This window comes from Tamandua tetradactyla, chromosome 6 (genome assembly GCF_023851605.1).
Source record: "Tamandua tetradactyla isolate mTamTet1 chromosome 6, mTamTet1.pri, whole genome shotgun sequence".
Classification (NCBI taxonomy): domain Eukaryota; kingdom Metazoa; phylum Chordata; class Mammalia; order Pilosa; family Myrmecophagidae; genus Tamandua; species Tamandua tetradactyla.
The window spans coordinates 167,058,143-167,071,478 of NC_135332.1; the positions used below are offsets into that span (position 1 = coordinate 167,058,143).

At 43.4% G+C, this 13,336-nt stretch overlaps 1 long non-coding RNA gene and 1 pseudogene across 2 annotated transcripts in view; one reads left to right on the forward strand and one right to left on the reverse strand.

Annotated features, from left to right (window-relative positions):
* Window positions 1-13,336, reverse strand: part of LOC143686489 (uncharacterized) — a 174,911-nt gene that overhangs the window by 142,180 nt on the left and 19,395 nt on the right. The window lies entirely within an intron of this gene.
* On the forward strand, window positions 1,309-3,094 carry LOC143686488 (tubulin beta chain-like; annotated as a pseudogene).

A 13,336-nucleotide genomic window follows, 5' to 3' on the forward strand; every position in this document is an offset into this window, starting at 1 on the left:
ACCTTCACAATACTATGAGGGAACAAATCTCCAATATACGCTATCCGTGAGCTAAATCACAGGTGCCTCATCCAACGTTATCCAGTCCACCTGGTACAGGTTTAAAGCAGTCCCGAGTCTCTCCCAAGTCTCCAGTTCTTTCCATGGGTCTTTCAATAATTAAAAATTCTCTTCTAACTCCAGAACTTGGAAACATTTTCTTTTCTTATTAGCTTTCTTTCCTTTCACAACTAGGTGTGCTAGTTATTTTTCATTTATGCCTCCAGATCTGCCTTTACTGCCCCACTGAGCCCTGAGAAGCCAATACCCTCATCCTCTGGCTTCCCAGCGGGCTTGACTAAAAGAGGGCAGCAGCAAGTCAAGACAGAGATTACAGTCTTTCTTCCCTGTCCCCTTCCTGACTCAACATCAAAACTCCTGATTATTAGCCCCTATGCCACATTCTCGCTAGCTTTAACACTATTTCCTGCCTTTGTCCTTTGGTCCTAGCCATAGTAACAACTTCCCACTTATGCTAGTCTCTTGGTGCATCAACATCTTTTGTAGGTTCCCTTAATCCTAAATACAGTACTGAAAGTAGTATCTTAATTAAAATCTCTTCAGGCAAACAATCTGAATGGAATACTGTTTTCTGCCAGAGTCTAGTAATACACAAGGTCTAGTCCATTTTTATACCCTTCAGTCCCTTGTTAAAATATTCACTTTCTACCTGGGTGCATGTCCAACCACATTTGTCTCATTTCTAACAGTTCTCATTCAATGGGCAGACACAGGTCAGTGCTCTTGAGTCTCTATCCACATGATTTTTTTCTCTTGGTCCTGATAACTCAGATTCTTCTTGATTTTCTTTGAAATTATTCATTTAGTCCTTCATTTATTCCAGTGATAGTCACTGAAGGATTTAAGGCCTATCAGATGCCATAAATACAAAAGTGAATAAGACACTGTCCTTGTGTTCAAGAAGTTTGCTGTCCAGTGAAGAAAAAGTGGATGAGCAAACCAGAACAGTAAGAGGAAGAAAGAGAAGGACAAGAGGAAGATCAGTGTGACTCCATATGAGGGGACAACTAATTTAATACTGGGGAGCCAAAATAAGTGATAGGTAATGTGAGACTTAAAGACTAATAAGAAGCTTTCTTCTTCCTCTAAGAGCCTTCCTGCTGCCACATTCAGACCTCACTGCTCCAGTCTCCGGGGCACAATCCATCCTGCCAGCTGGCAACTCGCAGAGAAAGATTCCCTCTCATTCTCTTGCACTGCACACACCTTGAGGCAAACAAAAAAGTAAAAAATATTTTAACCATAAGGGAAATTGTGCACATCCAGGCTGGTCAGGGTGGCAAACAGATTGGTGCCAACTTCTGGATCAGCAATGAACACAGCATCGACCCTTCAGGCACCTACCAGAGGGACAGTGACCTGCAGCTGGACTGCATCTCCATGTACTACAGTGAAGCCACAGGTGGCAAATATGTTCTTCATGCTATCTTGGTGGATCTAGAACCTGGGACCATGAACTCTGTTCACTTAGGTCCTTTTGGCCAGATCTTCAGACCAGACAATTTTGATTTTGTTCAGTCTGGGGCAGGCAACAGCTGGGCCAAAGACTACTATACAGAAGGGGCCAAGCTGGTTGACTCAGTCCTGGATGTAGTATGGGAGGCCAAAAGCTGTGACAGCGTACAGGGCTTCCAACTGATCCACTTGCTGGGCAGGGGCACAGGCTCTATATGGGCACCTTCCTCAACAGCAAGATCCGTGAAGAGCAGGCTGTGGTAGTTACATTCAGTTGTCAACTTGGCCAGGTGAAGGTGCCTAGTTCTGTTGCTATGGACATGAGCCAATGGTACATGAACCTCATCTGTTGCTCTTTACATCTGCAGTCGGCTAGGAGGTGTGCCTGCTGCAATGAATGATGTTTGATTTAATTGGCTGGTGCTTAAATGAGAGGCAACATAGCACAGCCCAAGCAGCTCAGCATACCTCATCGCAGCACTTGCAGCCCAGCCCAGGCCTTTGGAGATGCAGAAAGAAATCATCCCAGGGACAGTTGTTGGAACCCAGAGGCCCGGAGAAAAGGCCAGCAGAGATCACCCTGTGCCTTCCCACATAAGAAAGAATCTCAGTTGAAAATTAGCTGCCTTTCCTCTGAAGAACCAGCGAAATAAATCCCCTTTTATTAAAACCCAATCCATCTCTGGTGTGTTGCATTCCAGCAGCTAGCAAACTAGAACATAGCCTGACTGCATCACAAACACCTTCAGTGTGGTGCTCTCACCCAAAGTGTCCAACACAGTAGTCAAGCCCTACAATGCTACCCTCTTGGTTGACAAGTTGGTAGAGAACACAGGTGAGATCTACTGCATTGACAATGAAGCCCTCTATGACATCTGCTTCTGAACCCTCAAGCTGACCACACCAACCTATAGAGACCTGAACCACTTAATCTCAGCCGCTATGAGTGGTGTCACCACTTGTCTCCCCTTTCCTAGCCAGCTCAATGCTGACCTCTGCAAGCTGGCATTCAACATGGTTTCCTTCCCATGACTCCACTTTTCCATGCCTGGCTTCACCACTCTGACCAACCATGGCAGCCAGCAGTACCAGGCCCTCACTGTGCCCAAACTCACCCAGCAGGTCTTCGATGCCAAGAAATGATGGCTGCCTGTGAACCCCACTATGGCTGGGACCTCACCATAGCTGCTGTATTCCATGGGTGGATGTTCATGAAGGAGGTGGATGAGCAGATGCTCAATGTGCAGAACAAGAATAGCAGCTACTTCGTGAAATGGATCCTGAACAACATCAAGATGGCCATCGGTGATATCCCACACTGTGGTCTTAAGATAGTGGCCACCTTCATTGGCAACAGCACTGCCATCCAAAAGCTCTTCAAGTGTACCTCAGAGCAGTTCACTGCCACGTTCTACTGAAAGGTCTTCCTCCACTAGTATACAGGTGAGGGCATGGATGAGATGGAGTTCACTGAGGCCAAGAGCAACAGGAGTGACCTCGTCTCCAAGCACCAGCAGTACCAGGATGCCACACAGCAGAGGGGGAGAATTTCGGTGAAGAGGCTGAAGAAGAGGTATAAGGCAGAGCCCCATCACCTCAGGCTTCTTACTTTGCTTAGCCTTCTTCCTCATCTGCCCTATTCTTCTCCCTCAGAATGTGCATTTTCTGCCTGTTGTTGTTATTGTTGTTGTTGTTTTCCTTTTGGAGAGTGTGGTTCTTAAACAATGCCTGGCACATAGTAGGCACTCAATAAATATTTTGTCTGATGAATGTCTCTTCTCTTTCCACTCTGGGAAACCTAGATTTCTTCAATTCTGGGTAACCCTGTATTTCTTTCTGGTACCTACCCCACCCATCTGTCAAGTTAATAGTCTTCTCTCTGCTTTTAACACATTTCTCCAAAATGGTGGGACTCACCCAGATCCCATTTAAAACTGTGTGCTCTAAGCCCAGATGGCCACCATCTTAAGCATGTGGTGGTCAAGGAAAAAGAAACCGAGCTGAAGCAGGTAGAAGTCACTACAAGGAAGGCAATGGGATTCTACATTCTAGAGCAGTTTTGAGGAGGGGAATTCAGTCTCTTTAATGATTACATCATGATTTCCAGGTATTTCCCTGTTCCTGTCTCAGCTGCAGGGAAGGTATTACAGCATTATCCCCACTTTCAGTTTCCTTCCAAGCTCTGTCTTAAGCTCTCAATTCCCTTAGAAAGGGTGTGCCCTACTCTCTCAGTGGGATCCTTCCCTCCCTTCCTCACATTGGGTTCCTTCCTTCACCTTGTCCACAAAGAGGAAAGAGACTGACGTTGATTCTTAAGCCTCCAGAAAGTGCAATCACCACCTTCTCTTATCCCCCAAAAAGAAATTGCAGACCTGACATTGAGAGGTGTAGTGCCACCACCTGCGGGTTTGAGTTGATTTTCCAGAAGAGAGAGGAAAGGACACCCTCCATCTTTTTGTGCCATCTCATCTCTTTTGCTCCACCATGATTAGTTTTTATCATAGTCTACACTTCACATTTCTATTTTGTGTTGAACTTGCTTTTTTTTCATATTGAAAAGATGACATTGCCCCAAGAGCCAAAAACAAACAGGAATTGAAAAAGGAAAAAAAAAAAAAGACTAATAAGAAGAGTGAGACAAGAGAAAGAGAGAGAACGCTATAGGCAGTAGAGAGTGTGGGCAAATATTCAGAATGTGGCACAGGGAATGGAAAGGTTTCAGCATGGCGAGAAGAAAGATCGTGTGGGAGGGAGAGAGAAAGGACTGGGACTGGGGAGAAAGATGGGACAAATCATGAAAGGCCTTAAAAGCCTTTTTAAGGAGTTTAGACTGTATCCCAGGGCAACATGTTATCACTGAAGGGCTTGAAGCAGGGAAATACCCTAGTCATATATGTCCTTAGGGCTGTTGAATAGAGATGCAGGCTGGAGATCAGACCAAAGGGAACAAGGGGAATTCAGGCATAAAATGATGGTGGCCTGACCTGGACACTCAGTAAAGATAAGAATAGGTGGGTAGAATTAAGAAGATGTTTAGAAGTTGGGATTAATAGGACTGGATGATTATTGGGATGTAAAAGATAACTGAGATGGAGAAATTGATAGTAACAAATCAGTGGTCTAAGCAAGAGTATACTGATATTCACAAAGTTAGAAAACATTGAGGAGGAGAAGATTAGGGGGTAAACACAGTGAGCTCCTTAGTAGATCAGTTGCATTTAAGATTCCGATTGGACTTCCAGAGGGGTGCTTCTATAAGCAGTTGAGTGAGCAGATCAAGTGCTCAGGAGAGATGCCTGGACAGAGCATCCCATCTCTTTGGTATCCTACTGGACTCTCCTCACTCTCCTAGTACCATTCTATGCTTTGAATATGATTCTGGTGGACACCCCTAGTCCTTTCTTTCACCTTCACCTTATATGGTCCTCATTACCTCCTCAACACATGGTTTTCCTTTATACTGCCCACACTCCTTTTCCAAAATATCACAAGTTTAATTTCTTCACAATGCCATTCCTTGGCATCACCAACTTGTCTCAGAAACCCAGAATTCCTCCTTTCCTCTGCAACCTCCAATCTCCCCCTTTGGGCTGGGCTGGAGCTCCTGGGTTTCAAGTTCCAAGAAGTGACCATTTTCCCTTATATAGTAAATCAATTTCAGTCCCTGGCTTCAGTCAAGTTGACGCCCCCCCACATGCCCTGTAATGTTTGAGTTTTTTTTTTTTTTTGGGGGGGGGTGGTATTTTCAATTAGCTGTGGCCATAGGAGTAAACTATAAACATTTCTACCAGGAGACAATATCAGTCATTCCTTTGGGACATCAGGGACTCCTGCTCAGAGGGTAAAACAATATGAGAAAAAAAGGGGGCTCTTCTATAAAGAGCAGGTGTACCTAAGCTTCCAAATACTCCCATCCCTTATCCCATTGAGCTCGGCCCCTAAAGGACCAGGGTAAACTTACATCACCCTTCCTTCAGCTGAAGCCTAGTCCCTGCCAAGAGAGTGACAAACTTACTCCCTGACCAAAACTAAATCTTCAGCTCTGCTTTTCTCATCAACTATAACTTGCACCTGTGGCTGAGCTCGTAGTCTCTCCCCAGTGACAAGAACTGACAAAGAAATACACACAATTCTCAGGAAATGGGCATTGGTGCTCTCCTACCCTCATTGGCCAGTATCTTGTATTGCTTCAACTCAATTCACTGTACATTTATCAAGTACCTGTAGTATGCCAGGCTCTGTGAACAGCCTTTTACATATGAAAAACATATATAATGTCACCATCTCTGCACTTGAAGAGATTACCATTTTGAGGGGGATAAAGAATCATTATAAATAACCATATATATGATGATAAAAAGAGCTATACAGGTGAGGCAGTAATAAATCCTCCCTGGATTGATAAGAGGTAAGGTAGGAAGATTAGGAAAAACTACAAAGAAGAAATGAAATCATATGGCAAAGGGAATAGACAACTAGTGCACTGAGCCTGGGGCCAGGCCTCATATGCCATGGTGAGGAATATGAACTCCTGTCTTAAGCATCAGGGAGTTTTAATATAGGAATCTCTCTCTGGCGTCCTTGGACTTATGGAACAGTGCCACTCAAAGTGTAGCCTGGAGAATACAGGACAGATACTGGTGCACCAAAATGAGTGCTAGAACTGAAAAGGGGCCTTTAAAGACTTACTGCTGACATGGCATCCAAGTGTGTGAGCACTGGAATCAAGCAGCGTGCAAACCAGTTTGAGGGTGGTTACACTTGTGGGGTGAGTCTCCTATGGTATGAACCATGATGGGTTGGAAATTTTTAAAAATAAGGAAAACTTGTCCTTCAGCACAGACAATTTTGGAAGCACGGTTCTAGAGGGTTCTCAGTTTAACTTCTAAGTGTCCTTGATATCGTATATAAAATTGCACATGCCTACTTATTTCTGAGGAGTGAACCTATAACTTTTGTAAGATTCCTATATGGATCCCTGACCAAAAAGATTACGAGCAAATGCCTTAGCGATCATTAGGAAGGGGACTAGGTGACTTATTCCATGTGTTAGAAAAACTCCTCCTGGGCACCGACAGTGAGAAGTGGTCTACCCAAGCAGCCATGGGTCTTATCCAGCCCCCTTTCAGTAGATAATGCAGCTATCCCAGCTACCAGTTATCATACCACATGATGACAGCCATGTGTGTCCTTTTCAGCACTGTTTGAATGTGCTGTTTTGCAAAGACTAGAAAGAGAGCTTAGAAAAATTGAATTTTTCCAAACATGAAATTCAACAGGTGCCTGGGATCCCTTAAAGGACAAAAAAGACAAATTTACTTTCCCCCATGTAAACTGCATTCTAATGGAGATAGTTATAGTCAAACTCCACATGCTACTCAGAGGCAGTCTTGCTTAGAATTTCTCCAGACATGGATTGAGTGAGAGTAGTTTATTGGGAGGTTATGGTACATTGAATTATGTATTCCCCCCACCTCAAAAGCACACGTTCTTAATCTCAATCTGTGTTCCTGTGGCTTTGAATGAATTTGTAAATAAGACCTTTCAAATATTAGGTAAAGTGTGACCAACTGAATCAGGGTGGCTCTTAATCCATATTACTGGGAGCCTTATAAAGAGAAGGCCACAGTAAGGAGCAAGGAACAAGAAGTCAGAAGTCAGAGGAAACCAGAAGAGCAGACACGAAGGGAGAAAGATCACCACATGACGAGAGGCAGAAAGCCATGGAACCCCAAAGATTGGGACAAATCAGCACCAGAACACTAGATTTGGAGGATATAGTATGGTCTTGTTGATGGCTTGATTTTGGACTTCCAGCCTTTAAAACCATGAGCCAATAAATTTCCGTTGTTAAACCAACCCATTGTGTGGCATTTGTCATAGTAGCCAAGAAAACTAAGCAGAAGTGATCCCAGAAAACACCAACAGGGGAGTGGAGAAGAGAAAAATGGAAAGGAAGGCAGACAAAAATGGGTACATTATCAGCCAGTTATTACTGTAGGTAACTAGAGCTTAATCTGCTGGGCACTCTAGAAGGCTGGGTAGACCAGCACCGCTAAGGGTGAAGGAGGCAGATTATTTATTTGCCAGCACTTCTAGTGAGGGCTGCCAAGCACAGGCAATTGGGCTCCAGCAACCAGAAGAAACCCTCAGGCACTTGGAGTTGGGCAGTCTTTCACAGCAATGGTCAATTCTGAGCAGATATGGACAGAACAGGGACAGTAGTATTTACTACAGGGCTGTAAATCTTTGAATACCCAATCCATTAATTTGTTTACTGATTTATTCATCCATTTTTTTTGAGCACCTATTCTTTGCCAGCGAAAGGAATCAGTCATCACAGAAACAGAACTTTAGCAGTGAGCGTGATTTCGGGAATTATTTAATCCAAAATTGAATGTTCATAAGAATCACCCGAGGAGCTGAGTGAAAACGCAGATTGCTGGGCCTGACCTCAGAAGTTTTAATGCACTAGATATGGAGTGGCACCCAGAAGTTTGCATTTTTACAAAACACCCAGCGGTCCTTGGTCCACACTTTGAGAAACCCAGATTTTCTTTAATCCCTTCATTTTATAAATACAAACAGTATGGTAATAACAACATTTCCATAGTGTTTTCTACAGCTTCCGTGTCTTTTCGTGTCTTTGATCTTCCCTCTGCCTTCCCTCCTACCTCTCGGCTGCCTTACAAATTCTAACTCATTTTGAAAGATGCAATTCTGGCATCTCTACCTTTTTGAGCCATTTAATAACACGTCTTTACTATGCCCTCTAAACCTCTAATATATACGTTTATTATAGCTCTCCACATTTCCTTTTAATTATTTTCATATATGCCCATATCCCCTACAAGAATATTGAGGATAAGATTTATGAGTTAACTCATCTTTTCTCTCCCACAGTTGGTATAAATGCTGCTTTTATAATAAGAAAGTGGACCTGATGGGCTCTTCTGGGTCATGGGTGGGTCTTACCCACCAGAGCGCGAGGGAGACGTTCTGCCTTGAGTGGCTGGTCCAGTAGTATGACCAACACTGTAGCAGTGACAGGTGGGGGGAGACACAGTGACAGAATCACCAACCACCACGGAAGCTCCGTACGGGAAAAGTGAAAAGTTGTCATCAGAAGAAAGAGGAGGTAATTCTGGGCATGTAAATACAAGCGCTCTACAGAACTATTCAACCCACTCATAAAATGAGATAGTCAATTTCAAAGATGTTTTCAACCCATGAAGACTTGTATGAAACCAGGTATTGCGCCCTTTCAATATTTCCTTTCAAATGAAACTAAACATAGCATTTTTTTTGGTGTGGATGAAACAAGGAGCTGGGATATACAGCTGTCTGGGACACATTTTTTTTTTCATGGGTGGAAGGCTGCAATGCTTTATTGCACATCAAGAAAATATGTAAAAATCTGGTTGAGGCTCCTCTCCACCAACTATAAAACTGTCAGCAACATAGTATCATTTACGGTTATTTTTGAAGTGTTCTTTAAATTGTCTACAGGCTAGCCAGTTTCTTGATATACTATCCATCCCAAAGTTTTATCATTTGTCATTCATACTTGAGACTTCTTTGTGGTGCATAGCAGGGGCCATAATGAAGAAGAGAAAAATTCAGTCCGTGTCCAATAACATGCAAAAAAGAGTCTGTCTTTGGTGCTTTGGCTTCCTTTTCACATAATGTGTGTTTACCATGCTCTACCATAATTATTCTGTGAGGAATGGGACATCCAGATGGAAAAAGGCAATATAGAGGAAATCTTAATATACAGGGAACTTAGGAAAAGCATTCCAACCAGCAGGAACAGCAAACACAAAAGCTCAGAGGCAGGAGCATTTCTGACAAGCTTTGGAGGCCAAACGGGCTTGAAGATAGGGGCAGAGTGATTAGAACTGAGGTCTGAGGGGAAGTTGGGGTCTTAGACCATTGGAAAGACTTTGGATTTTACTCTGAAACAGAAAGCTGCAGGAAGATTTTAAACTACAAGATGACCTCATTTTATCTTTAAAATAATCACTTTGAGAGCTGTGAAAATAAGAGATTGTAGAAGACATGGAAAAGGCCTCTAGTATAAAAGCTATTGGAATGGTCCAGGTGAGAGGCCATGGATGGTGGCTTCACTGAGAGGACACAAGTGGAAGATTAAACCAGTTTAACCTTCGCTCACAGCTGACTTCAATTTTCTGCTTATATATCACTTGATTAGAAGGGCCTTCCCTGAAAACCCTTTATAAACTTGACCCAGCCCCTTAATTTGCTTTATTTGTCTTCATAGCGTTATCACCATCTGCTGTAATTCACATAAAGTGCCTGGCATAGTGTTTGGAACAAAGAAAACCCTCGATGTCCAGCAGCTGCTATTATTATTGTTGTTGTTATTATCTTATGTAACCTGGTGTCCAGAACTGGAGACACATATCCTGTGAGTGAACTTGGTTCTATGGGACCTAAATGAGCCTGCCACTTTCACTCTAACTTCCAAGTTTTTTGGTATGATTTTCGTTGATTAGAAACATTTGCCTGATGACTTCTTGGCCTCTTGGCTAAGATCGAGTGTAGAAACCTGTGCCTGATAACCATCTGTCACTTATCCCATCATCAGAATGGATGTAGGTGTAGGCAGAGATCCCTGAGGCTCTGCAGCTCACCTTCTGGGTGACGTGTCCCTCTGTGTGTAGGGGTGTCAGCGTGAATGTACTGGGACAGACATCAGCCGAAGACTGTGGCACAAACCCAGGAACCCGAGAGTCCTACAGCCACTTTTTGTTGGCTCTGCCCTTCTCCAGTATGGCTACATCCCTGACCTCTCTTTTCCCTTCCCTTCTGTGGAATCCCAGATAATTTCACTTTCTTTCCACACACCTCATTATCCCTTTGCCAGATATGCTCATCATTCTGACAGGGATCGCAGGAGAAACTATCTTCTTTCCCATATCTCCTTAATTTCATACTGTCTCTCTTGCAAAGGCACATTGCACTGCCCATCTGCTATGTAATTCCCACTCATTTTGACATCTTCCAAGCATCATCCTATAAATGTGACAAAACCCATCCAGGATCAGCTTGCTAAATCAGACATCATCTGCAACCATGAAGATTTATGACTCATGGAAGCCCTTGCTAGAAGTTATGGGCTCTGGCTCCAGGTGGAGATAAAGGACAGTGTTCCAGTTGGTCCACCCGTCTTTCTCAAGTGAATTCTCTCCCCCAACCCCCAACCTTTCCAAATGCACTCAGGCTCTTGGGATCCTGTTTGTTTGTTTGTTTTGTATTGACTCTGGCATGGAACCGTGGATACACACAACGAACTGGGAATGAATTCTGAATAAACTTGTGTAAAGCTAACTCTCTGAGCCCAGCCCTAGAAAGTGGCAGATCTAAAATATAAACCAAGATCTCTTGAGCTCCAGAATTTCTGCAAATTACCACAATGTTACAGGGCCCCTCTAACTATGATATTTATTGATCTGGCGTGAATCCAAAGGAACGAATTGGTAACAGATAAATTTGAGCTTGGGACAGTAAACAAGAGAGGCCATCAGCTGCGTGCATGTACAGATTCCTTCATCCTCACCCCTGGCCCTCACATTACTAGTAACTCTCTGCTTGGCCAGAACATGCTCACCTCTGAGAGCTACAGGCTCTGGGGTTTAAGAATTGCAATGTCAGCAAAATAAGGCCAACAAAGTCACAGTTGTGTAGATGTTACAATTCCCCAGAAACATACGTACAGAAAATCCAGCTTAATGCCAAATAAATGCTGAGGTGGTTTGACACATGGCCAGTACAGGTCTTGCTCATTAATGAAACAGAGCTCTGCAAGGAGAGAAGGTGGTGTGAGTATTTAAGTCCCATGATCTGTGATAGGAGCAGCTGGAGTCTCATCTCCATGTCCCTCTTCCCAGCAAGATCCCTTATATACTCTCTTGAGCAATCGCCCTTGACCTTCAGAGTGAGAAGGGAGGGATGGAGGCTGAGGTCTCTGGAGGCTCATTTCACAGAATTGCTCTTCTCTCCAACAGTTTATTACCTGATTGTCTGTCCTTTCATGGAACAGTGTCCAAGAAGGAATTACTCTGACCTGATCTATTCAAGTCTGTGACTAACCCCTCCTCAGAGCAGCTTTCTACCTTCAAACCCACAGAAACTCTTCAGAATGTACAGTCAGTAAGGATGACTCCTTATTTATAACACCCAGCTCCCAAACCAGCCTCATGTATCTACTCACAGGCAAAAGTGAGAGGGCACTTCTTTAGCATCAAGACGAGAAATTATTCCAGAAGGTGAACCTCTCTGAAATCTAATACTGATAAGGAATACCAAAATATCACTGAATTCCCACACAATTTTACAAGGTTGCAAAATAAACTGATCATTCATTTATGTATTCCTTTTATAAACATTTACTTAGGACCTCTGCAATAGGAGCTCTGGGGAGTACAAAGAAGTATATGATAGTTACTGCCCTCCAGCTGGCCCTTCCCTAACCTATAGCCCACCTTTTATATGAATTCCCAAAAGTGTCACTTCCTCTGGGCAGGTGCAGCCCAGCTCAAGGGCTTAGCCAGTGGCTAAAGACTGGGTCTCAGTGCCCATTACCCCATCCTTCTCACCCCAGGAAATCATAAGCAATAGCTATAGCCTCAAGCCACTTACAAAGCAAAACATTTAAGCCTAAAACACCTAGTCAAATAACAACTATTCAATGCAGGTTCTGAGATGTCCATATTACAGATTCAGAGAGAAAATACTAAGGGAGTCCAGAAAAGAGCATATTATTAGCTGAGAATTTAATCATAGTTAAAAGAAAGAAATCGAAACTGAACTAGATATGGTAGCCAGCCTTTACGTTGATCCCCAACGATCCCTGCCTCCTGATATCAGTGTCCTTTGCAATCCTCTCCAACAGTGAATAGGTTTGAGGAAATGATGGAGTGGGACTTCCAAGGCCAGGTCATAAAGGCCATCCACATTTCTGTCTTGTTCTCACTTAGATCACTCACTCTGGGGAAAGCCAGCTACGATTTCATAAGAACTCAAGCAGCCATCTGGAGAAGCCCGTATGGTGAGGAACAAAGGCATTCTGCCAATACCATGTGCATGCTCCATCTTGGAAGGGGTCCCCCCAGCCCCAGTCAAGTCTTTAGGTGACAGTAGCCCATGCTGCATCCTGACTGCCATATCACGGAGACCCTGAGCCAGAGCCACCCAGCTAAGCCACTCCCAAATTCCAAATCCACAGAAACTGTTAAGAAAATAAGTGCTTGTTGTTTTAAATTGCTAAATTTTGGAGGAATTTATTATATAACAATAGATAACTAATGTACAGGGCCTTAAAGAAGTGGAGAACTTCAATGCTCAAAAGTGGTAATGGAAAGGGCCTTTCCAAATTGGAGGATTGGCAAGATGAAGGAAAGACAAAAATCTCAAGACATCTGTTGGAGTAGAAACTTGCCTCCTATAAAGGATAACAAGAAGTTCTATCTTTGGTGGCCCCTTTTTAGGATAAGAACTTTCTTGAGGGAATTGAAGCTAGACTTCTAGTTTACCCAACAGCTGAAGCAACTTCCCTCTACTCAAAGTTCGCAACAGCTGCTTTGAAAAATAGAGATGATAGATAGCCTCAAAGAAAAACTCAACCACAGACAAATACACTCTGCACTATGAAGAGTGGTTAGGTCTGGGTGGTAGGATGAGGGAAAACAGGGCAAGAACAGAAAAAGGAAGATTCACTATTTATTTCTGCAAATCTGTATTGTCTAAGTTTTTAATAGCAGGGTAGAAAAATAAACTCTCAATTCTGTGCTAGTCAGCA